At 51.8% G+C, this 24,605-nt stretch overlaps 1 protein-coding gene across 4 annotated transcripts in view; it reads right to left on the bottom strand.

The window, feature by feature from the left end:
• The window catches only part of SLC6A6 (solute carrier family 6 member 6), an 88,886-nt gene extending 64,632 nt beyond the window's left edge, over nt 1-24,254 (bottom strand). For 2 of the 4 annotated variants that reach the window (XM_086697331.1, XM_086697334.1), the window contains exons 1-2: nt 23,992-24,130; nt 10,765-10,802 (exon numbers count right to left, since the gene is read on the bottom strand). The gene's annotated coding sequence lies outside the window, so the exon portion shown is untranslated. Of the gene's footprint in view, nt 1-10,764; nt 10,803-23,785; nt 23,808-23,991 lie in introns of those variants that run through there. The other 2 variants (XM_086697332.1, XM_086697333.1) reach the window with 2 other exon arrangements.
• Nucleotides 24,255-24,605: the final 351 nt, after the last annotated feature.

The following is a 24,605-nucleotide window of genomic DNA, read 5'->3' as shown; positions in this document are numbered from 1 at the left end:
CCTTGGGCACGTCGGTGCACTTCTCTGAGCCTCAGAAGGCTCATCACAAGGACGGACGGACAGGAGGGTGGAGGCAGACGGCTGCGGGAGAAGTGGCCCGCTTCTCTCCTCCACCCAGAGACAAGACCTGGTTACGCACACGGACTGCATTCTGGAACCCCTGTTCCGCTTTGCAACCAAAGTGTTTTTGTGATCTTCCTTCCGGCCTTGTTCCTCATTCTATCCCCACTGCCCAGCACTCTGCCTGGTATACAGCAGGTGTTCCACGAATGCTCACCATGTGAATGAACAGATGAATCCTAAGTAAGTGACTCTACTCATTCAGCTGTGAGATCCTCACAGGACAGGAGAAGGTCTGGAGGGAATAGTCCAGAAGAGAGCAGCAGGCTCCCACTGGGCAGCACCCTGTGGAAGGAGGGCAGGGCGGGCAGCCCGGGCCTGGACTAGAAGCGCACCATTCCTGTCTCCTACTCTGTCTGTGTGGCTGCAGCAACATCCCCAGGCACCCCTCCGACCCCGGCTTTTCCACCTGTGAAACAGAGAACATCAGGACTTTGACACAGGTCTCATGGCTCAGATGAGGAAACGACTGTAAAGTTCTGGGGTGTCACTGGGGCCCAGTAAGCATCTCCACGTCAAAACCAGACCTCGTAAGTCCACCGGGCTGACCCTTCGGGTGCCTGGATGAGGACGCAGGTGCCCAAGGCGGCAACGTCTCAGAGACTCACCGCCAAGAGGGCCAGGGCTGGGGCGAGAGCAGCTGCAACCAGCTCACGGGGACCGTCCGCAACTTCAAGAAGCGGTTCAACCCGGTTTGCCGGAACGGCCTGAATCAATGACGTTGCAGAGGTAAGACGGCCGGGTGGACAGAGACCGCAGAGAGGACATCCTTCGCTAAGAACATGACTCACCGTATATCTGAATTTCTACTTCAACTGGACGCCCAGTATTTTATCTAGCAACCTTATTCAGAGTGTCTGGAGGGATCCCTGTTATCACCACCACCCTCCTCCCTGCCCCCGGAATCCAGCATAAAATGTGACACCCAGGAAATAAAAGGGATCAAATACTTGGGCCGTCTGGACTGAAAACTTCAACCCGAGTACAAATGAAATACCCTGGGACTGTAAGGGTCACATCCTCCCACAGGAATGTTGCTTTCTTTCTTCCCACTCAGAGGAAGCTTCTCACCTGGTACCTGCTCCTCTCACCTCTTCCCTGTTTCCATAGTTTTTCTAGGGCAGGTGTCTGATCCCAAAGATGTCCTATAGTCCTTACCTCACAGATGCCCTGAATACCACATCCACCTATCCTGATCTCCCGACAGACATTCCTAATCGATCATGGCATCCTTCCCACAGATCAGGAGCCAGCCTTACAGTCCTTATTAAAACATGGCCTTGGGCGGGGTGGGGGCGGGGGGTGCTCTGTGGCTCAGTTGGTTGAGCGTCCGACTTTGGGTCAGGTCATGATCTCATGGTTTGTGGGTTCGGGCCCCGCATCGGGCTCTGTGCTGACAGCTCAGAGCCTGGAGTCTGCTTCGGATTCTGTGTCCCCTCTCTCTGCACCCCCCCCCCCACCATGCTCGTGATCTGTCTCTTTCCCTCTCAAAAATAAACATTAAAAAAAATTAAAAACAAACAAGCATGATTTCTCTCTCGGCCTCAGCAACCTAATAGACAAGAGAAAGCTCTCATGGGGTGCCTGGATGGGTCAGTCCATTGAGCATCTGACTTGATTTTAGCTCAGGTCATGATCTCGAGGTTGGTAGGTTTGAGCCCCATGTCAGGCTCTGCACTATGAGCATGGAGCCTGCTTGGGATTCTCTCTCTCCCCCTCCCCTACTCTCTCTCAAAATAAATAAACTTAAAAAAAAAGGGGCTCCTGGGTGGCTCAGTCGGTTGAGCGGCCGACTTTGGCTCAGGTCATGATCTCGCGATCCGTGAGTTCGAGCCCCATGTCGGGCTCTGTGCTGACAGCTCAGAGCCTGGAGCCTGTTTCAGATTCTGTGTATCCCTCTCTCTGACCCTCCCCCGTTCATGCTCTGTCTCTCTCTCTGTCTCAAAAATAAATAAACGTTAAAAAAAAAAATTAAAAAAAAAAAGATTCTCTCCCTCCCTCCCTCTACCCCCCCCATTGCACGCCCTCTCTCTAAAATAAAAAAAAATTAAAATTAAAATTAAAAAAACAAAAAAACAAGGAAAGCTCTCATGTTGGGGACACGGTCGGGACAGGCAGGAAACCAAGAAAAGACTAGGAAGGAATCAAACAGAAGGCCACAGGAGAACTCGACCTGAAAACATAAATCAGAACGATGACCCCCTCACTGTGGCAAGAGGTAGGGAGGGAGGCATGGCCTGGTCACAACACAGCAGAGCAGATGGGGCCCACAGAGCAAGAGCTCAGGGGTGATGAAAGGAATGTGGAGAAATCTGGGGGTCAGAGAACACGTGTGCAACGTCATGGGGGAGCTAAGCTGGGCTGGGATGAGGAGCAGAGGAGCCATTCAAAACTGCCTCCGGCAGGGGGACCCTGGGGGGGCTCGGTGGGTTAAGAGTCAGATTTCAGCTCAGGTCATGATCTCATGGTTCCTGAGTTGAGCATCGGGCTCTCTGCTGTCAGTGCAGAGCCTGCTTCAGATCCTCTGTGTCCCCCTCTCCGCCCCTCCCCGACTCAAGCGTCTGCCCCACCTCTCAAAAAAATAAGTATTAAAAAAAAACCAACAAACTCTGCCTCTGGCTACTCCTAGGGATGAAGGCATAGGCATAGGGGTGAAAAACCTATTATGCAAAAGCCACTACAGACGGTGTGCCACCAAGCTGCCAGGCTGGGGGTAGGGGCCAGCCCTTAAGCACGCGGTAGACCCTACGGGGCATGAGCACCGATGTCTGCTTTATAGAGATCACCCAGCCTAGGGAAGGAGACCATCACAGTAGGCACTGGCTCCTAAATGACAGAGCTGAGATTCATGTCCAAAGCTGGGCACTGCTATCCCACGAGCTCCCTGGGAAAATGATTCCGGACCCTTGTTCTACGCATGAGGAAAAAGAGGGCCCAGAGAAGGCAAGTGACTCGTCCAAGGTCCCCCAGCAAGTTGGCGGGGACATGGGTAGATAAAGGTGGTGCCACGGGGAACCCTTTGGGAGGCTGGGTCTGAATACTGACTCAGGGTACCCTCCTTCAGGGGTGCCTCAGGGAGCCAGCCCCTCCCAACCCGAGGCTGTCTGCAGCCTTAGGAATCCAGGAGGCTCCTGCTTTTGGGAGCCTGGGTTTCTGGACTTCTTATCTGCAGGCTGAGAACAGACTAACAAATGGGAATACCTCCCAGAAACCCCACTCAGGTTTCACGTCGGCGGGCAGCTCTGCTCTCTGAAATGCCCTGCCAGTTTCTGGAAAAAACAAACAAAAAACTGTGATACTGAGATTTTTAATAAATATATATATTTGGTCTTGCCCCCCCAAAGCTGGCAGAGCTCCTAAAATCCTTGTAATTTCCCAAGTGAGGAAAGTGATAAAGGTGTCTTTTGTTATGTTAACGAGTGATTCTAGAAAGTACCTAAGGATGGGGGCTGGTTGCTAGGAGAATCCAAGGAGGGATGAGGGGGTTGGAAGTTTCAGTCCCCACCCCCTGACCTCCACGGAAAGGACAGGGGCTGGAGATAGAGTTCAATCACCAAACGGCCAATGATTTAATCCATCGCGCTTAAGTAATGAAGCCTCCATAAAAATTTATTTTTATTTTATTTTGTTTTATTTTTGAAGCCTCCATAAAAATTTAAAAGGACGGGGTTCGGAGAGCTTCCAGACTGGTGAACACATGGAGAGTTGGGGAGAGAGGCACTGGAGAGAGCATGGAAACTCGGCGCCCCTTCCCCAGATACTGCCCCACGCGTCTCTTCCATGTGCCTGTTTGGCTGTTGCTGAGTTATGTCCTTTAATAAACAGGCCGCTAATCTGGTAAATAAAATGTTTCTCTGGGTTCTGCGAGCAAATTAATCAAACCCAAGGAGGAGGTTGTAGGAACCTCCGATTTATAGCCGGTTGGTCGAAAGCACAGGTATAGGGTGGGAGTGGGGGCAGGAGGCGGCCTGGGAGGACGGAATCATTAACCTGCAGAATCTGAAGCTGTCTCCAGGGAGATAGTGTCAGAAGCCAGTTTAAAGGCAGGACCTCCAGCAAGTGCTGGAGAATCACTCGGTGGTGTGGGGGGAAAAATCCCCACATGTTAGAATCATAACATCTCTCCTTGAAAAAACCCTCATCTGACCCCAGTTGGTGCTAAGAGCCAAGACAGGGAAATAAACCAAGGAATCCTCTCTCCCTCCACCTGAGGCCCAAGCTTTCCCAGCATAGGTGAGGCCCAAAGAGGAGGCTCCTGCTCACCCTGGTGGTCCAGAGGCCCCAGCTCCCAGCAGCTGCTGTATGGGACCGACTATAAGCCTAAGACGTGGCTCCCTGTCCTGACACATGGCTGACCTCGAGGTGGCCATTGCCTTCTTGAGCCTCAAATTTCTCACCTGTTACACGGGGACAGTAATAACTACGCTATAAAATAATGCAAGTATTACAGATGGAAAACCTTTCTGAGAACAGCAAAGGGCTGCACATACTATTATTGCCTGTATATGTCTACGTGCAGTCACTGTGCTAAGAACTTTCATAGTTTCTCTTCCATGATCTTCCAACCAGAGAGAAGAGCCTCTACATCATTCTACATCAGGTCTATTTTGAGAGGACTCTAGGCCCCAGAGAGGTTAAGTGACATGCCCTGGGTCACACAGCAAGGTCGAGGCCAAATTGCATTTACACCCAGAGTCACTGGACACCTGAACTGAGGTCTTAACCACACCTCCCCTCTCTCTTTTTAAAAAAAAAAATTTTTTTTTTAACGTTTATTTATTTTTGAGACACAGAGAGATAGAGCATGAACAGGTGGGTCAGAGAGAAAGGGAGACACAGAATCTGAAACAGGCTCCAGGCTCTGAGCTGTCAGTACAGAGCCCGACGCGGGGCTCGAACCCACGAACTGCGAGATCGTGACCTGAGCTGAAGTCGGACACTTAGCCGACTGGGCCACCCAGGAGCCCCATACCTCCCCTCTCTCTAAAGGGTATATTGATCAACCTCTGAGTCTGGTCCAGTATTCATAGCATACCTTGTTTATTGAATTTTTCTTTTCTTCCCCAACAGAGGAAGGCTCACACGCTGAAGCTGTTTCTCTGGGATGAGTTGTTTTAAATCCACTGCTCCCTAAAGGCCTGAAGGCAGCGGCTCCCCAGGGAGGGGGAACCGCTCCCGCCTGATGCCTCTACGCTGTCACCGCTGATAGGCAAAAGCTTAAATTGGGGCAATCTCTCAGCATCAATGATGCGGCAACATGTGCCCAGCACTGTAAAAATGCACCCCCAGCTTAGGATAGCAATTCCAATTTTCTGAAACAGACCAATGTGTAAAGATGCCCACTCAGAGATGTTCACTGCCTTCAGTTTGGCAAGATGAAAACAGTTCTAGAGATTGGTTGCCCAACAATGTGAATATACTGAACACTACTATACTGTAGACGTAAAAATGGTTAAGATGGTTAATTTTATGTTATGTATATTTTACCACAATTAAAAATAGAAAGAAAAAAAAAGATGTTCACAGCAGAGTGGTTTACATGAAAGAGAAACTACAAACGGCCAATCTCTCATCACTAGGGGATTAATTAAATAAATGATGGTTTCTTCAAACAAATCAGAACAAATTAAGAAAGGGGGGGGGGGGTCAGCAAACCTCAGCTCCTGGGCCAAATCTAGCAGGTTATTTTTTGTAAATAAAGTTTTATTAGCATAGAACTACACCTGCTCATTTGCATATCGTCTAAGACTGCATTCTGGCTACAACCGCAGAGGCAGGACAAACTCCACTGAGATCAGTGGAGGCAAAACCACATGGCCCCGAAGCCCAAAATACATCCGATCTAACCCTTTGAAAAAAAACCCTGCTGACCCTGACTTAGAAGACCAAAGACCCAGAAAAACGCTTAGAAATATGTTAAGGGGCGGGGGCGGGAAGTTGGCTCCCAAACATTGCTACACTGTGAATTCAACTTGAAAAGGAAACATTTAAATAATGTATATTTACCCACACGTTTATAAATGCACTGTTAGATGGTTATGTTTGGACGGCGGGAACAGAGATAAATTACATTTTCTTCTTTTGACTCCTCTGTGCTCTCCAAATTTTCTGTATTAAAAATACATTACTGAGGCGCCTGGGTGGCTCAGTGGGCTCAGTGGGTCTGACTCCTGATTTCAGCTCAAGGACTTGAGATTGAGCCCCAGAGTCACGCTCCCTGCTGGGTGTGAAGCTTGCGTAAGGTTGTCTCTCTCCCCTTCTGCCCCTCACCCCTGCTCACAAGCTCGAGCATGCGCCCGTGTGTGCTCTCTCTCTAAAATAGAAAAAAGGGGCGCCTGGGTGGCGCAGTCGGTTAAGCGTCCGACTTCAGCCAGGTCACGATCTCGCGGTCCGTGAGTTCGAGCCCCGCATCAGGCTCTGCTGATGGCTCAGAGCCTGGAGCCTGTTTCCGATTCTGTGTCTCCCTCTCTCTCTGCTCCTCCCCTGTTCATGCTCTGTCTCTCTCTGTCCCAAAAATAAATAAACGTTGAAAAAATAAAATAGAAAAAAAAGGGGGGTGGGGCACGTGGGTGGCTCAGAGTGTTGAGCGTCCTGCTTCGGCTCAGGTCATGATCTCACGGTTCATGGGTTCAAGCCCCGCGTCGGGCTCTGTGCTGATAGCTCGGAGCCTGGAGCCTGCTTCAGATTCTGTGTCTCCCTCTCTCTCTGCCCCTCCCTTGCTCACAGTCTGTCTTTCTCAGTCTCTCAAAAAAATTTAAAAAATTAAAATAAAAACAAAAATTTGGGTCACCTGGGTGGCTCAGTCGGTTAAACATCCAACTCCCGCTAAAGTCAAGAACTCATGGTTTCTGAGTTCGAGCCCCACATCGGGCTCACCACTGTCAGTGCAGAGGCTGCTTCAGATCCTCTGTCCCCCTCTCTCTCTCTGCCCTTCCCCCACTCACGCTTGCTCTCTCAAAAAAAAAAAAAAAAGATTCTCTCTCTCTCTCTCTGCTCCTCTCCCCCGCTCCTGTATGTGCTCTCTCTTAAAGTAAAAGATAAAATAAAATTAAATTAAATTAAATTAAATTAAATTAAATTAAATTAAAAAATAAAATAAACAAGATTCTCTCTCTCCCTCTGCCCCTCAGCCCTGCTCATGTGCCTTCTCTCTCTCTCCTAGAAGAAATGATAATTATGTGGCCCAATAGAATGGCTAATGTAAAGTGACAAACATGTTGCAGTATAAATGTATCAAATCAAAACGTTTTAACACCTTAAAACTTATAGAATGTTGTGGGGCACCTGGGTGGCTCATCTGGTTAAGTCCGATTTCGGCTCAGGTCATGATCTCACGGTTTGTGCGTTCAAGCCCCGTGTCTGGCTCTGTGCTGACAGCTCAGAGCCTGGAGCCTGTTTAGGATTCTGTGTCTCCCTCCCTTCCTCTGCCCCTCCCTAGCTCATGCTCTGTGTCTCTCTCTCTCTAAAAACAAATAAACATTCAAAAAAAAAAAAAAAACCTTACAGAATGTTGTATGTCACATATATCTCAACTTTTTAAAAATGTGTCACTTTTATAATCAGGACAAACAGTGAATACCATTTTCTCACTGCCTGGGCCCCTCCAGGGAGGGGGTGATGAGGGGTCACAGGTCTGCTGGAGTTTACAACCTGGAGGGGTTGGGGGGGGGAGGGGACAGGGTGAGGGAGAAAGCCCTCTGGGAATTCTTACGGCAAGCCCAGAGAGGATTCCCCTCCGGCTAAGGTTACCACAGACACCCCAAGGGTGGATCGGATTTTCAGCTGAGGCAGGTTAAGGGCGGGTGGCTCCTGGGGATCTGTCCAGGGAGCTGAAATTAGAACATGTACTAGGGTGCTTGGGACTGACTGTTAGGCCTGTTGACTTCAAACCTCCACTGTGACGACAAAGGGGTCATCACAGGAAAGGCTGCCTGTCTTTCCAATCCTCTTGGGGGCATTTATTGCTCCATTTTACAGGTGGGGAAGCTGAGGCTCTGAGGAGTTCAGGGACTCCCCTCCCGAGGTCACACAGCTGGCAAAGGACCGAGACAGGATTTGGATCCAGGACTATCTGACTCTCCAGCTCCACGGACTTTCCACCAGATGGGTGGTGCCTGTCAGGAATGATTTTTTTTGGCTGGCTCCTTAATAACTCAGTCTGCTGAACAACTGAAAATCCTCCATACCTCAATCATCTCCCAGCCGTGCACACCCTGTGAGGGGCTAGTGAGTAGTGATTATCACCCGTCCTCAGATGGGAACCTGGAGGCCTCAGGGAGGAGAGCCACACACCTTCGTGCCAGGTGGGGCTCCAGCTTCAGAGATGACAGTTTCTGTTCCCTGACAACACCCTCCCTCCAGATCCTGCTGCCTGCCATGTCAGAAGGCCAAGGAGCCCTTCCATAAAGAGAAAACTTAGAGGGCAGCGTGGAGGAGGCGTCACACAGACCTGAGAGCAAACCCGCTTCTCAGCCTCCACTGGCTCTCCTGTGAAATGGGTTCCCACCAAGTGTGGATGGATCAGCAAACCTTGGAGGAGAGGAACGGTGACCCTTTGTTGCCTATAAAGCCACCAGACCAGATGGGGGCTGGGCCCCTTGCACAAGTCTCTTTATCTGGAAGCAGAACTCAAACTCCAGCTTTGTAGCCACAGGCATCTGGCTTCCAGGCTGCCCCGGGGCTACTCATTAACCAGTGCAAGGCCTTGGGAAGGGACCAGACTGGGAGTCGGCTTCAAGCCCAGTGGGGAGGGGAGAGCAGTGCTGGATGGTGTGGATACCGGGGTCAAAAACCTGGGGTTCAAATCCTTCCTAGCTGTGTGACCTTGGGGGGGGGAGTCAATTCACCTCTCTGCACCTCAGTTTCTGCATCTGTACAATGGAGCTAATTATCTAACTCATGAGGGTTACTTTGAAGACTGCAGGAGTCCATAAAGTGCCTAGCAGTACCTGATACAGAGTAAATGTTCAGCAAATGTATCTGTCATTTTTACAAAAAGAACAACAACATCCACATCCTAAGACCATTGTAGGATAAAATGAGCTCCTATGCATTAAACCTCTCGATGCCATATCGAGCATGCTGTTAAAGAGTTCAATAAATGTTCACGATAATTCTTATTGACGTTTGTGACAAATATGGCAATGACTCTGGAGGCTGACATGGATGGGAACGTTTCCATTCCCACTCAGCAGCTGGCCAGGGAGGTGTCCTGAGCCCCCAGAGATACACCTGCCTGATTTTCCATGTCTGATGTCACAGCATAAAGAACAAGTCTCCAGAAGGTGAGGTGGCCTAGCAGGGGGTGGGGAGTGGATTACAGGGATGGAATAAGGTCTACCACGGGCAGCGGTGGGCCAGGGTCCTCAGGATCTTTCTCCTAGTCCTGGCTTCCTAGGGGACCCCAAATCTACCAAACTCCAACTCGGGACCAGTGGGAGCTTGGCCAGGGCACTACCTTCTTCCCCTCCCCCCTTCCACCCCCAAGAGAAATTTCTGCCCAAGAAGCCAGGGTGTTCAAATTCCAGAGCAGAGTCTACCAATGGGCCATGAAATCAACTTAAAGGGTCAGGACTATCATTTTTATAAAAGAGAACGGAATACAACAGAGCCCTAAAGAGGGTGAGGATGTGAGTTATCCATGAGGCTGGTTTCACTTTCATCTGTGTGTGTACATGGGAGCTCAGTGGCATCCTGCTGTAAATCTATTTCTTACTGAATGTCATAATGAAAAAGCTTTGAAAGCCCCAATAGTAAGGATGTTTTAAACCAAGGTAAAGAAGTCATCTGCAGGAAAGTCAGGTTCCTGCCCCATTAAACCCCTTTTAAAAACACTGTGATCCTGAACTGGGGCGGGGGGGGGGGGGTGCGCAGTGGGGGGGCAGCTTCTGTAAATATGAGACAGTCAGCAAAATGTCATTAAGGTCTGTAGATTAGATAACAGAATTGTGTCAATGTTAAATGTCCTGGGGTTGATAATTGCATGTGCTTATATAAGAGAATGAGTGGCCTTGCTCTTACGAAATACATATGAAGTATTAGGGGTAAAGGGGCATCATGCCTGCAATTTATTTCCTAATGAGTCAGCAAATAAAAAAAAAAAAAGAATATTAACGTGACTATTTTTATAGCATATATATAGAGATGAAGCAAACATAGCAAATGTTAACAATGGGAAAATCTAAGTGAAAGGTATACAGGAGGTCACCGTATTATCCTTGCAACTTTTCTGAGGGTTTCCAATTTTATAAAAATAAAAAGTTTAATGAAGAGACAGTCGGGACACCAGCCCCAAGTCCTGGAGCATCCTAGCTGTGCTGGGAGCCAAGCATCTCACCCTTTTACATGTGCCCGACCTCAATCCTCACAATTCCCCATTACCACTCGCTGGCAGAGCCAGTAATGGGGTCCAGGCCAGACTCCAAAATCAGTGCTCAGCATTTGTAGGGCTACCTCCCTGGCACAGTAGGCATGCAGGCGGCCAACCTGGGCCATAAACCCACAGCCCGGAGGTGACGCGTGGACGAGGTCCTGGAGCCCTAGGGGTTCTGTTTCCTTCTCCTAGAGCCTGGAGAAGACACTGAGATCCTGAGTGCCCCATGTCGGTGAGACACCAATGCCATGAGAAGGTCAAAGGCCACTTACGTTTTGGAGGCTCCTCGGAAAGGGCTGTTGTTCTGGACCTATTACGAGAGGAAGCAAAGAAGGAAAGAAGAGAAGATCTGGTCAGGTTGTGGCTTACACGACACCCAGAGCCTTCTTCCATGTGTGACCAACTCATACATGCTGGGAGGGGCCAGATCAACACCAGTGGGGCCAGGGCTGGGAAAATCAGGGGCTCAGACACTCATGCATACACGCACATGCTCGCTCTCTCTCTCTCTCTCTCTCTCTCTCTCTCTCTCTCACACACACACACACACACACACACACACACACACACACACACACACACACATCTCCTGGATGCAGGGCCCTTCAAACTGTCAGCAGCAAGAGCCACTGGGGCCCTGTCCCTACCCAGCAGCCTACATCCCTGGGAGCCCCGGGCCTAGCCATGGGCCCAGCTCTGTGAATGGCTGTTCCCTGTGAGCACAGAGACGTGATAAGGCAAGACAGAGGGGCTGAGGAGGCCCTGGGGGCCCCAGATTCTTGGGAGAATATGGTAACTCATCGACTGGCTAGAGACTCTGAGAATCATGGTGCCAAGGAAATCTGAACTTTGCTGAGCCAAACAGTCCCCAAATGTGATTGACCCCAGAAGGCTTTTTTTTTTTTTTTTTTTTTTTTAATAGAACACCTCCTGTTCTTTGGAACTCAGCTTAGGGAAAAATGCAAATGGGGGAGGATCACCTCTCCCTCTCACTCTACCAGCAGAGCAGTGCTGGAAAGCTCCCTGGTTTCCTAGAATATAAAAATGCAGAAAACCAGGAAATGGCTTCTTATCAACTAAGATCTCACATTTAAGTGAACATGTAAATGAAGGGTAGAGAAGGAAAGGGGGGATGGTGGGAGGGCAGAAGAGGCCGCAGGGTGGGCAAGTCTTTCCTCACCATGCCTCAGGCCCTGCCCTTGGAGCCCCTTCCTGACAGAAACATGGCCCCAGCAGTCTATGGAGTTCCCGGTCCCCCAAATTACACAACTTCATTGCTACGTCAGGGCCCCCATGGGCTCACGTGGGTGCCCACTGTGTTCAAGGCCCTGTGGGGTAAGAATATTCAGTCAATAATTTATTAAGGGGTCCCTGGCTGCCTCATTCGGTAGAGCATGCAACTCTTGATCTCTGGGTTGATCTCGAGCCCCATGTCGTGTATAGAGATTACTTAAAAATAAAATACATTTTTAAAAATCATGGAGCACCTACTATGGGCCAGGCACTGCTTTAGGCACTGGGAACACAGCAATGAGCAAGACAGCTGAGGTCCCCGCTGTCATGGAGCCCAGAACCCCACAGAAAGGGCCAACATGTGACACAATGCCTCGGAGGCTTCCCATGGCATCGCGAAGGCTGGGGTAGATTAGTGATGCCTACCACAGGTGTAGGTGCTGTGGCGCATGTAACCTGCCATCCTGACAGCAAGGGAAGAGGGAAAGGGGGAAAGATGAAGAAGCATGTTTAACGCACAGTTATAAGCATAATATTAAGGGAACCAGAAGAAGGGGTATAATTCTATCTGGTGTGAGACCATTGCAGTTGCTTGAGGGCAGCCCAGCTCAGGAGGAGGAGGAAAAGAGTGGCACTAAGTTCCTGTGGGGACAGCCTCCTGGCACCCATGACCCTTCTTCTGGGGACAGCCTCACATCTCTTCCACCTGGAGAACGATGCACACCTACTCTCAGCCCATAGGGCTCTGGGTGGGCATGTGAGCCAGGCCTAGCCAACCAGAGAGGCCGTGACAACTGGCTCAAGGATAAGGGCTTGACCAAGCGTGGACAATGAGAGTGATGACAGGGGCTTGTGCTAAAAATATCGTGAAAAAAGAAGGCTCTGTCGGGGCCCCTGGGTGGCTCATTCAGTTGAGTGTCTGACTCTTGATATCAGCTCAGGTCATGATCCCAGGGTTGAGGGATCAAGCCCGGCATCAGACTCCATACTGAGTATGGAGCCTGCTTAAGATTCTTTCTCTTCCTCTGCCCCTTTCCCCTCCTCCCACACTCTCTTAAAAAAAGAGGGGGTGGAAAAAGGCTCTTTCTAGGCTGAGACGGCTATGCTGGGACAGGAGGTATCCTATGCAGTTGAGGGTAGCCCAAGGAGAATGAAGCCAACACAGAAGCCTAGGAATGGAGAGAAAGAAACGGAGGTCCAAAGACCTGGATCCCGCCCGCCATGCCTGAAGTATGACCCGGGGCTTTTCAATTAAGAGTCAGTAAATGTTCTTTCTCTTTTACATTCTTTCTTCTTCCTCTTCTTTACATTCTTTCTTCTCTTTTCTTCTTCTTCTTCTTCTTCTTCTTCTTCTTCTTCTTCTTCTTCTTTTCTTCTCCTTCTCCTCCTCCTCCCCCTCCTCCTCCTCCCCTTCTTCTTCTTCTTCTCCTTCTCCTCCTCGTCCTCCTCCTCCCCCTCCTCTTCCCCTTCTTCTTCTTCTTCTTCTTCTTCTTCTTCTCCTCCTCCTCCTCCTCCTCCTCCTCTACATTCTTTCTTCTTTACATTCTTCTTCCTCTTCTTTTCTTCTTCTTTATATTCTTTCTTCTTTTTCTTTACATTCTTTCTTTCTTCTTCTTCTTCTTCTTCTTCTTCTTCTTCTTCTTCTTCTTCCTCTCCTCCTCCTCCTCCTCCTCCTCCTCCTCCTCCTCCTCTTCCTTATTCTTCAAGTTAGTTTCAAGTGATTTCTGCAACTTGTAACTCTAAGAATCCCGGCCTACGCCCTGTCTCAGATGTGCTGTATAACTTTGTGCATGCCCCTTTATTTTACATTCAGGTCATCAGAAAAGTGGGGCACAGATGAAATGAATCTGAAGTCCCCCTGCAACCCTGGTACTCTGGCTACCAAGAATGTGCAGCAAAGGGTAGGACTGACCCTCCCTGACTCCTGGGCATTTGGCCTGAGATGGAGAAATCAGCCGTTCTCAGAGTTAAGCCTTGAGGGCTTTGTTAAACCAGAGTGCTGGGCCCCACCCCCAGGGTCTGAGTCAGCAGGTCTGGGGTGAGGCTCAAGATTCTACCTTCTAACAAATTCCCAGGTGATGACGTGACTGTGCATCCTGTGACCACATTGTGAGGACCCAAACTCAAAATCTGTTCTCTTCCCAATCGCCTGGGGCAGGTGCCGGGTGCAAAAATAAAGCCCCAGCCACGCAGAAGATCTCAGCAACCTCAGCCCTCCATCAGATCCCCAGTTGCAAGGATGAACCAGTATTTAAACAATGACGCACCAGGTCCCAGCTCACAGCCCTTCCAGTGCCTATGCTTCCGGCCAGCCCTCCACCCTGGGATTCATCTAAATAACGAGGCTGTAAGACTGACAAGGAGCCTTCTTGGGTTCTGGCAGGCCCCACACTGGTCTTCCAGGAGCTGGGAGCATCCCCGGATGGCTCATCACACCAGGCAGCAAGACCCACTTCAGACCTGATCCTGACACACTGCCTCAGGCCGCCCTGCTGTCAGCGCTGCTTGGCTGGCCCTGGGCTCTCCCTGATTTACATCCGACTTGGCTGCCTTGAAAAGCCTCCTGTGGCTTTTGGACCGTGGACACCGTTCAGTAGAAAACGGCTTCCCCACCAGCATCCTTTCCAAGGTGGCTCTGGCCCAGAGGGCCTGGCCTGGCTCAGCGGCCTCCCAGCTGTGTGACCTTGGGGGCAAGTTACCTGCGGTTTCTGGGGCTTTGACTTTTCACAAGCAAAATGGAAATCATCGTGTCTCTTGTGATGGTTAGGGAGACGATGCTCACAAAGGCACAGGGGCTGGTTGAGGAAGTAGGGCGGGCACCCAAGAGCTATGATTTACCTCCTTTATTCAAAGCATGGTCTGCAGACCAGCAGCAAGATCACCGCCGGAAGTTGGTTAGAAATGCACAACTCAGGCCCTCAACTTAGTCCTCCTGCATGGGAAGGGGCATCTTAAGCTCTCAGGTGACCTCTACAGCTTTCAAGTCTGAGAAGCACTGCTGTGCGTTTACCATTATTATGGCTGTTGCCATGTCCCAGGACAGGGCCAAGATGTAGCAACAACCGGCAGGCGGGTCAGAGGGAAGGAAGAGATGGAGGGGGAAGAAAACTTCTCCCGCGCCTCTCGGCCTCCCCACTAACGACGAGCCCCTCCACGGCTCGGGTGGGTGGGGGACCGCTGCATCCTGCGATGGGCCTTAAAGAATAGGTACCGATCACCCACTTACTTCACTCACAGGCTCGGCCAAGCTAACGTGATCCACTGAAAACATTCCAGGTCTCAGACCGAGGGCTTCCGGCGGCCGATTAGGGCTGCCCTCGGATCCTCTCTGCAGAAGGCTGACTCTTTTGCATTCAAGGAGGCAAACGGCCGTCTGCCTGGAGCCCGCAGCCCGGAACTCCCGGCAGAGGCTGACAACAGCGGGGCTGCCTGGGAAGGTGCGTGACTCCGCCCGACGTAGGGGTGTGCCGCGGGCTCTTCGCGGAGCAGCGTGGGGGCTGCCTGGATCTCCCCAGCTCCGGCCTCGAGCTGCCCCCGTGGAAACACGAAGGTCTACGCTGGAGGGCTGTAAACACGAAGCCGGCCTTCGTGAGTCTCTCTTGCGCGCGTGCGCGCCGCACTGCCAGCCCCGTTGGATGAACAGAGCGGAATGCTTCCACCTGCCCGGGGTCCCCTGGCAGCGCATTTCCATGCCTCCAGGGCCAGGCCAGACCCAAGGAAGCAGCTAGGGGGTCAGGGGCGTGTTGAGGGGGTGGCCAGGTGGGACGGCAGTGTGTTCAGAGACACTAGGCAACGGCCAGATGCAGCCGCAAAATAAATAAACCCTGTGCTGAAAACTACTGGCTCGATTATACAACTCCGTGTGGACAACACAAAACGTGCCTGTGGTCCAGAGCTGGCCCCGGGAGACCATTTTGCAGCCACTGGTACTGTTTTTTCAGGCCTGGGGCTTGATCTGGCAACCAAAGTCTGGTGCCCCACGCCGCGGCGATCATTCATTAAACCATTTTATAGTCAGCTCCACGAGGGAGGGTATGGCCATGCTTTGGTCTGAATGGCTCACCTGCCACATCCCCAGGGCCCAGAACCAATAAATATGGATGGTGACGGGTGAATATAATTTTCAAGCCCGGACCCACTCAGTTGTTTAAACTATAGGCTCTCATCTCAGAATAGATGAAATCAGCCTTCAGTTGTGTGCTGAGCACCTACTGTGTGCCAGGCCCTCTGCTGGATGCGGGAACATCTATCCCTCCCTCCCCGGCTGTGCTCTCAGTCAGATGAATGGATAAAAGGCAGCACTGCAAAGATCTGAGCTCTGTCCTACAGAGGCTCCGAGCAAGGTTAGATTATGTACACTTTGTCTCATCTGATCCTTTTTGAGTACTTACTATGTGTCAGGCACAGTTAAGGGGCTGAAGGAAAGCTTCATGAAGCAGGCAGCTTCAAGCTGGCCCTTGAAGAGGGGGAATAATAAGAGAAGGGAGAGGGGCACCTGGCTGGCTCTCAGTCTGTAGAGCATGTGACTCTTGAACTCAGGGCCTTGAGTTCAAGCCCTATGTTGGGCATGGAGCCTACTTTGAAAAAAAAGAAGGGAGGAAGGGCCTTGTGGGCTGAGGAATGGCAGAGCCAAGAGAGCCCCAGGCTCATTTTAGGAGCAGAAAACAGCCAAATCACGAGGAGAGGGGAGAAGTGGTAGCAGATGAGGGTAAACACTGGCCAGGAGCCAGATTCTGCAGGGCCTCGAATGCCAGGCTGAGGCGTGTGGCCCTGATCTCATACAGCACTAGGGAGCCACTGAAGGCTTTTGACAAGGAGAGTGGCATGCCCCCACAGAGCGGTGCCTAGGAGGAACAGAGGCTGGCAAGAAGCCTGTTGTCTCAAGCCGTAGGGATATCCACCCAGAGAAGAGATACCAAGTGCCATCTGGTGAGAGCACGAATGGCCTTGAAATCATGGCCTGAGTCTTCCCTGAGGCCTAACTTAGCAGCCATCATCTCCAGGTGGCAACTGGCTATGGGGCAAGAGGGCAGAGCCCTCATGACCACCACCTTCCGGTGCCCTTCACCCACTAAGCATGACTCTGCTGAAATACACTTCACCCCTCCACCCCCCCCACCGCCCCCCCCCCCCCCCCCACCAGGCAACAGGCAACTTGGCCTGGGTTAGAGACTTTCTGCCAGAAAGGGGATGGTGGAACATGGCAGTGATTGGCTTAGCACTTTTATTGTGTGCAAAGAGCCAAAAAGCCGTGGGAGGGCCAGGACTCTCAGAAGTCCCCCCCAGCCTCCCAGCCTCCATTTAATGGGGAGGCTAAAGCTCCAAGGGACTAGGGAGGACCCAAGTGAGCAAATCTAGAGCTCAGCCCTGGCCCTCTAGCCCTCTTGCAATTGCCTTGATTCTATTCCACAGAGCTGCCCACGGGAGCCAGGAGGTCCTGCTTTCCAGGAACCCCCATTCCGGATTCTGCAGATGTCTCTTGAGCAACCAAGTGCTAAGGAATCTTTTGGATCAGTATGGCTTCGTCCTCTCACCCCCTTTCCTATTAGCTGTGATAAAATCAGAATCTGAATTATGAATGTGGCCATCAAGAGTCTGAAACAAAGGTAAAAACCCTGCCCTTAAATTTACCTGTTTAACGTAATCACTGAATGGAGCCTGAGTCTGGGGGAAGAACTCGGTTGGGAACAATGGCCCTTTTGATAGCTGATCAGCCTCATTCAGACCTCACTCTCCAGATCCAGAAAGTGGATGGGCGGGGAGGCTTAACTCAAAGATCTCAAAGTCCCCACACTTTTCCCCCTGCCAATGGACCACTCTCCCTCAGACCTTCCATGCTTTTCCCTGCCTGGACCTGGACTTTTGCCTGCCCTTGGCATGAGCCTCTGGAACTGTTCATTAACCTCTTCCTGATACAGATCTTCTCCCCTCCTGTGAGACTGAGCCACTTGAGCACAGGGGCTGTTTTATTTACTTATCCTTGCCCTCCTGGCCTTGGCACTCAGCCTGATACGCAGTAGGTGCTCAGTAAAGCTCTGCAGTGCCGCCAGTGGAGTAAGGGGGGGGCTCTGTCTCATTCTAATTCCCTTTCCTATATCCCAGCTGTGTGAGCTGCAGCACAAGTTACTGTCCTGAGACCGGGTGAACTCATCCAGAAGATGGAGGGAAGAACCCCCAAGTCAGGCACAGGGTTTAAATGCAGGAAGGGAGACAAGGCATCTTGGGTGCTCAGTAAGTATCAATCCTTCCCACCTCAGCCTGCTGAATGGCCTCGGCCTGCTTCTTTAAGTTCAAAGTCACCAGATGGGAGCTTTTCATTCACTGAGCTGGCAGCGCTTGCGGTGACTAAGACAGGCCAGACTAGGTCAGTGATTCCCAAATGCAGACTAGCTATTCAGGGTGGCCTGGCAGGTCTGTACGTTCTGACAAATGGCGGTCCCACAATGGTCCGTTGTTTGAAGAGTGAGTGGCAGAACCAAGAACAGCACGATGCCATTTTCGATAACAACACCACAGAATGAGAGCCAGCTTGCTGGACACGTCCTAAATAGCCCCAGATCAAAGAGGACCTCAAAACCGAAGAGAAAACTGACCTAGAAAGTAATAAAAAGGAATATATATGTCCACGTAAATATCCAAGGGATTCAGTTAAAGCTGTATGCAGAGGAAAATGTGTAATCTTACCATTATCAGAGAAAGAAACAAATAAACAGAGTGAAGATTACAGTGCACTTTTTTTTTTAATTATCTTTCAGAATCACTTTTAGTAGGTGCACCTGGGTGGCTCAGTCGGTTAAGCGTCCGACTTCGGCTCAGGTCATGATCTCGCGGTTCACGGGTTTGAGCCCCGCGTCGGGCTCTGTGCTGACAGCTCAGAGCCTGGAGACTGCCTCAGATTCTGTGTCTCCCTCTCTCTGCACCCCACCCCCGCCTGCTCATGCTCTGTCTCCCTCTCTCTCTCAAAAATGAATAAATGTTAGGGGAGCCTGGGTGGCTCAGTCAGTTAAGCGTCCCACTTCGTTTGGCTCAGGTCATGATCTCACAGTTCATGAGTTCGAGCCCAGTGTCAGGCTCTGTGCTGACAGCCCAGAGCCTGGAGCCTGCTTCGGATTCTGTGTCTCCCTCTCTCTCTGCCCCTCCCCCGCTCGCGCTCTCTTTCTCTCTCCTTCAAAAATAAATAAAAACATTAAAAAAATTCTTTTTTAATGAATAAATGTTAAAAAAATATTTTAAATCACTTTTAGTTGATAGTGTTTTGTACTGCTTGAGGTGTATTACTTCTGTAACTAAAAGAATCCTTGACAGTTTCTCATAAAGTTAACATATATCCACCCTACAACCCAGTCTCACTCCTAGAGCTATGGAAAAGATAAGCCCACTAGAAGACTTGTACAGGAATGCTCATAGCAGCTTTATTTGTAATCATCCCAAACTGGAAACACCCAAATGTCCATCAACAGGTGAATGGATAACAACAGATAAATCCATACAGTGGAATACTACTCAGCAATAAAAGGAAGCACCTTCTGATACACTCAACAGCATGGATGGATCTCAAAAACATCAAGCAGAAAGAAGCCAGACACAAAAGCATAGAGACGACACAAGTCCATTGATACAAAGTTCTAGGCTTGGCAAGACTAATTTGTGGTGACAAAAATCCGAAACTAGTTGCCTCTGGGAGGGGAAGGGCACAGGATGACTAACTTTCTAGGGGAGCTGGGAATAGTCTATTACCTTGATCTGGGTGGTTAGTTACACAGGAATATAAATTTGTCGAAACGCATCCAACTGTAACAGAGTCTTCGCATTTCGCTGCATGTAAATTATATCTTAATTCAAAAAGATTTTTTTTTTTTTTTAAATCACATGGAAATGTTTAAAATACAGATTCCCCATGGGGATCAATTCAGTGTGTCCATGCTGGGCCTGGGAATCTGAATTTATAAAAAGTAACTCAGGTCATTCTCCACCTGATTAGACTCAATGCTGCCTGACCCCTACCCCCCTATACTTCCCTTCCCTTTTATTGTTTTGGGTGATTTTTCTTGGGTATATTGGTTTTTATAAGGGAGTTGGCAGACTCGCAGAGCTTTAGAAACAGGACAGCAATTTCCATTCTTTCTCCCCTCTCTTGGACACCCCAAACCCCTGCCCCTCAGCTCAGGTTTCCAAACAAAGCCTTGGACCAGGTGAGGTGGGAAGAGAAACCCCAACGCCCTGTCCAGGGGGCAGACATTACTCACCCTAAAGACTCCTGGGCTTCATGCTTCCAGGGAGGTCAAAGCCAGTAAGTTAATGGCCTGTGTACCTATTAAACTGTATGTCCAGGCCTTCACCCTGTGTTTACAAAAAGAGCTCAGGGCAAGAGTCACTGGCACAGAAAACGCTTTGTGCCCTGACCAGCAGGGGCCCAGCTGGCCATCTTCGGTTTCCTGGACCCCAGCCTAGTTCCTCACCTACCGTCAGGGGTCTTCTGGGCTCCTGGGTTGAACTGGCTTCTCCACTGCTGCCCCCAAAGCCAGTCTGATGCTATTTCTCTCCCTGCTGCTGCCCTCAGAATAAAGCTCAAGCCCATTTACCCAGTGCCTACTCCCCTCTACCACTTGGCTCCTGCTCTCTCCAGCAGGGACCCTGCAAGGCTTATCATGATGGCTATTTCATGCCGCTGTGCCTTTGCACCTGCTATACCCCCTGCCCAGAATGCCAGCCCATACTGTTCTTGCACTCACAGAAAATGCCAGCCCTGACACCACCCCCTCCAAGAAGATGAAGTCTTCACAGCATGCCACGGATGGCATGGTCACTGTCCTCTCTCCCTCTGGGCTACGAGCACCTTAAAAGCCAATATTCTACCCTAGATCCAGTGCCCAGCCAGATCTGACCTCAGCTAGGTTACTTAAACAACTAGATGAGGCACATTAAAAAAGCTCTCTTTGGGGTGCCTGGGTGGTTCAGTTGGTTAAGCATCTGACTCTTGATTTTGGCTCAGGTCATGGTCTCATGGTTTGTGATCGAGCCCCACATTGGGCTCTGTGCTGGCGGGCTCTGGGCTGGCATCACGGAGGCTACTTAGGATTGCCTCTCTCTCCCTCTGCTCCCCCCCCCGCCCCCCCCCCCAAAACAAACAAGCAAACAAACAAAAGAGCTCTCTTTTACACTTGAAGGCCACCCTGGGCATGTCCACATCCACAGCTCCTCCCCAGAACCCATAAATTCAAACAAACACTTGGACCAAGATAAGGTGGCCAACACAGAGGAGTGAGATATAGCCCCAAAGAATCTGACTCTTGCTTATGACCTTCTGCCGAAGAGAGTGACCAGCCTGCACCTGCGGGGGTCACCCTGGGGTTCCGAGGTCAGCCCCGTTCCCGCCCAGATCCCCACCCTGCTGTGGTGAAGCTGCACTCTGGTGCTCCCTGTATTTGTCAACTCTTTCCTATATACAGGAATGTGTCCAATGTAATTTTTTTTAATGTTTATTTTTAAGAGAGAGAGGGACAGAGAGACAGCCGCGCCAGCAAGGGAGGGGCAGAGAGAGAGGGAGACACAGAATCTGAAGCAGCTCCCGGCTCTGAGCTGTCAGCACAGAGCCTGACGCGGGGCTCGAACCTCCGAACCGTGAGATCATGACCTGAGCCGAAGTCAGACGCTCAACCGACTGAGCACCCAGGTGCCACTACAGGAATGTGTTCAGTGACTCACAGGGGTCTTATTATTTCAGGAACTTTGGAAACACTTTCAGAGTACAGCTCCCAAGTCCTGGACAGGCAGACAAGTTGGGAGTTAGAAAACACCATCACCAGAACCCCAACTGCCTCCTGGAGACTGACCCTTGTGTAGGAAGAGTGGCACAAAAAAGGGAGAGTGTATAACTAGGGACAGAATTGAGGTGCCAGTGGGCCCCAGGCACCCACCCTCCAACCCTGAGGACTGAGGCATCTGTGACTCTCCTTTTCCCCAGGTCCCAGCCAGGGTCCAAGTTCAACACTTCAGCACAGCAGTGACTAAAGCTCCACAGGGCCAAAAGTCACGGCTGGCCAAGGGAAGACGCCCAAAGCCCACTCTCGTCACTATCCAATCAAGGCAAAGTCCTCTAGGCAGCTCTCAGTTTGCTGATCTCTAAAATGGGCACTTCCCACTCTGGCCTTCCGACTCTGCAAAGCAGATGTGACCCAATCACTGCAGGACAAGTGGAGAGGAGGGAGATGAATGGGGCAGAGGAGGCTGACTGCAGCTGTATCATGGGCCAGCACAAGGGTATCCCTGAAGGACAAAAGCTCAAGAGTGGACCTTGGCCCTGCCACATACCACAGTGACCTGAGACCTCGTGATACCCTCTAATCGGCAGCTACGAAGCCGAGCCCGGCTTTACAGCTTACCGCAGGCTTATTCACTCTCATCTCCCTCAATCCCCTCAAGGACGCAGCGAAGCCGGCATTGGCGTCCTTGCTGCCCAGACAGCCAAGCTGAGGTTCAAAGAGGCCAAGAGTATCTCCCAAGGTCACCTACCGACTAAGACACAGTAACTGAGGCACGGTAACTGAACTCAGCTCCCTGGGGACATGCTCCTGCCTCTCAGTCCCAGTTTACCTCATAACCAGTCGACTCCACCCATTTTACAGATGTGGAAACTGAGGCCAAGAAAAGGTTGCACAAGGTCAACCGGGGGCCGAGCCAGGCTCAAGCCCAGGCCATTCTGCCAAGCCCGCTCAGTGCTGGGTTCTCAGCCGGTGCCCTCGGGCATCCCTCTAATCCCCCTCAACACCATCCTGATTAAACTCCTTCCCCCACTCCCACCCCCGTACCTGCTCATGCCCACCCCACACTCTTCAGGATGACTCCCTGGTCGAGAGGGAGGCAGGCGGTTGCTAAGCACTCACCCGCTCTTTCTCACAAAAATAAACTCCTTCTGGCTGGGAGACTCTGGATGAGATCCCCTCCCTTCTAGCCAAGAAAAAAATTAAAAAGAAAATTTAAAACGACTTCTCCATGACATTTATTTGAACGCCAGCAGTGCCAAAGTGTGGGCCAATTTACCGAAGTCCAAATGGAGCCAGCCACGCGCCACTAACCCTCAGCCCAAAGACCCTCCGTTCAAGTGTCTGGGCAGTTACTGAGCTGATTTATTTCTCCAGGCCGGAAATGGGGGCTCGGGCTGCCTCCCAAGCCTTTGGGGCTGGTCCTAGGGGACACCAGGATCTGGCAGAGGCTAGGCAGTGACCAAAATAGCCAGGCCGGTGGCCCTGCCCGGCACACACCTCCCTCTGAAGGCCGGGGAGGGTGGCCCACAGGTCCCCCCCTCCAGTTTAGGCTGAAGCTCTGAGGCTGTCAGAGGAGGTCCCCAAGATTCTCTATCTGGCTTCCCTGGTGGGAGGGGGACGAGAGTCTCTTGCTCGAAAGAGGAACCCTCAGAAGGAAGCAGAAAAGGCTAGAGGAGGATGTGTCCTGCTGTCCCTGCCTGCTGCCCATTTGGCCCCCAGCTGTCCCTCGGGGCCTCCGTCCTGCCACGCAAGACGGCTGGACGTTGGCACCGCCACCTGCACGCCACACACGGGCAGCACCCTTGGAGCCGTGCCCCCCTATCACCTCTCCCCACTCGGTGCCTGCCCTGGAGAATCAGCTCTGGCTGTTCTGTCCTCCAGGCACCGGGGACACTCCCTCAGGTACTGTCGAGAGGACACACAAGTGCCCGCAAGCAGGGGCCCGGAGACACAGCCACACTCCGGGACACACACGTGCACAGCCAGGTACTCGGAGACACAGTCACATACACACAGGTCCACACCAGGCACACACCGGGACACACAAGTGCACACATCCAAAGACACACTGACACAGCCACACTCAGGTATCAGACACACCACAATACACAGAGACGCACAACCCAAGACAGAACAGCAGGCACACACGGAGACACACAAGTGCACACTGCTGGAGAAATGGAGCACCACCCACCCTCAGAAACACAGACACACACGGGGACATGGGGGCACAGACACCCAGTGAGACGGAGACACACACACACACACACACACACACACACACACACACACACACCTGCCGCCTGCACGAAAAGCCCAAGCCCTTTTCGCTGGCCAAACAATAACAGCCCCGCCAGCGGGTCCGAGCAGGCGACCCTCCGTCCCTCCCTCGGTGGCGAATGGGGCGCCGGAATCGGGGGCACCCGGCGGGGAGGTCGGGCCGGCTGGAGCGCAGGGATAGGGAGGGGGCTCCGCGCGCCCGGCTCCCTCTCCCTCGGGTACCTGGGGTGGCCGCGGGGCTGCGGTCGGCTGCGCTCGGCTCCACTGGCCGGGGGCTGCCCTCCTGCTCAGTCTCTGGCCCGCGGGCTCTGCGCTCCGCGCTCCTTCCCGGCTTGGCTCGGTCTCCGGGCTCGCGGTCCTCGGGGCTCGGTGCTGGCAAGCGAGCGGGGCTGCGGCCAGGGCCCGGAGCTCTGCGCTGGCGGCGGCGCGGAGGAAGCGGTAATTTATAAGCGGCTTCTTCCTGACCTCGCGTGTCTGTTGTCTGAGCAGGCAGCTCTCAGCATCACCCATCCTGCTGGGTGGAAAAATACCAGCTTGGCCGGGCCGGGGGCGGGGCCGGGGGCGGGGCCGGACGCCCAGCCCCGCCCCATATGCGGACGCACACATGCACACACACACACACACACACACACACACACGCACACGCGCGCGCGCGCGCGCACACCACACACGCACGCGCGCACGGGCTCGGACAAAGAGCCCGGGCTCGCCGAGCGCGCGCGCACACACCCTCATGCAGCGCGGCGAACGTTTGGCCCACCGCTTCCCCCATTAGAGCGCACTTCTCAAGGAAACCCTTTCCTTGCAAAAGCTGGTGCCAAGTGGTACAGCCGGTC

Source organism: Puma concolor, chromosome A2, assembly GCF_028749965.1.
Source record: "Puma concolor isolate L17-30 chromosome A2, mPumCon1.1.hap2, whole genome shotgun sequence".
NCBI lineage: Eukaryota > Metazoa > Chordata > Mammalia > Carnivora > Felidae > Puma > Puma concolor.
This window is presented reverse-complemented; position numbering and strand designations above follow the sequence as displayed.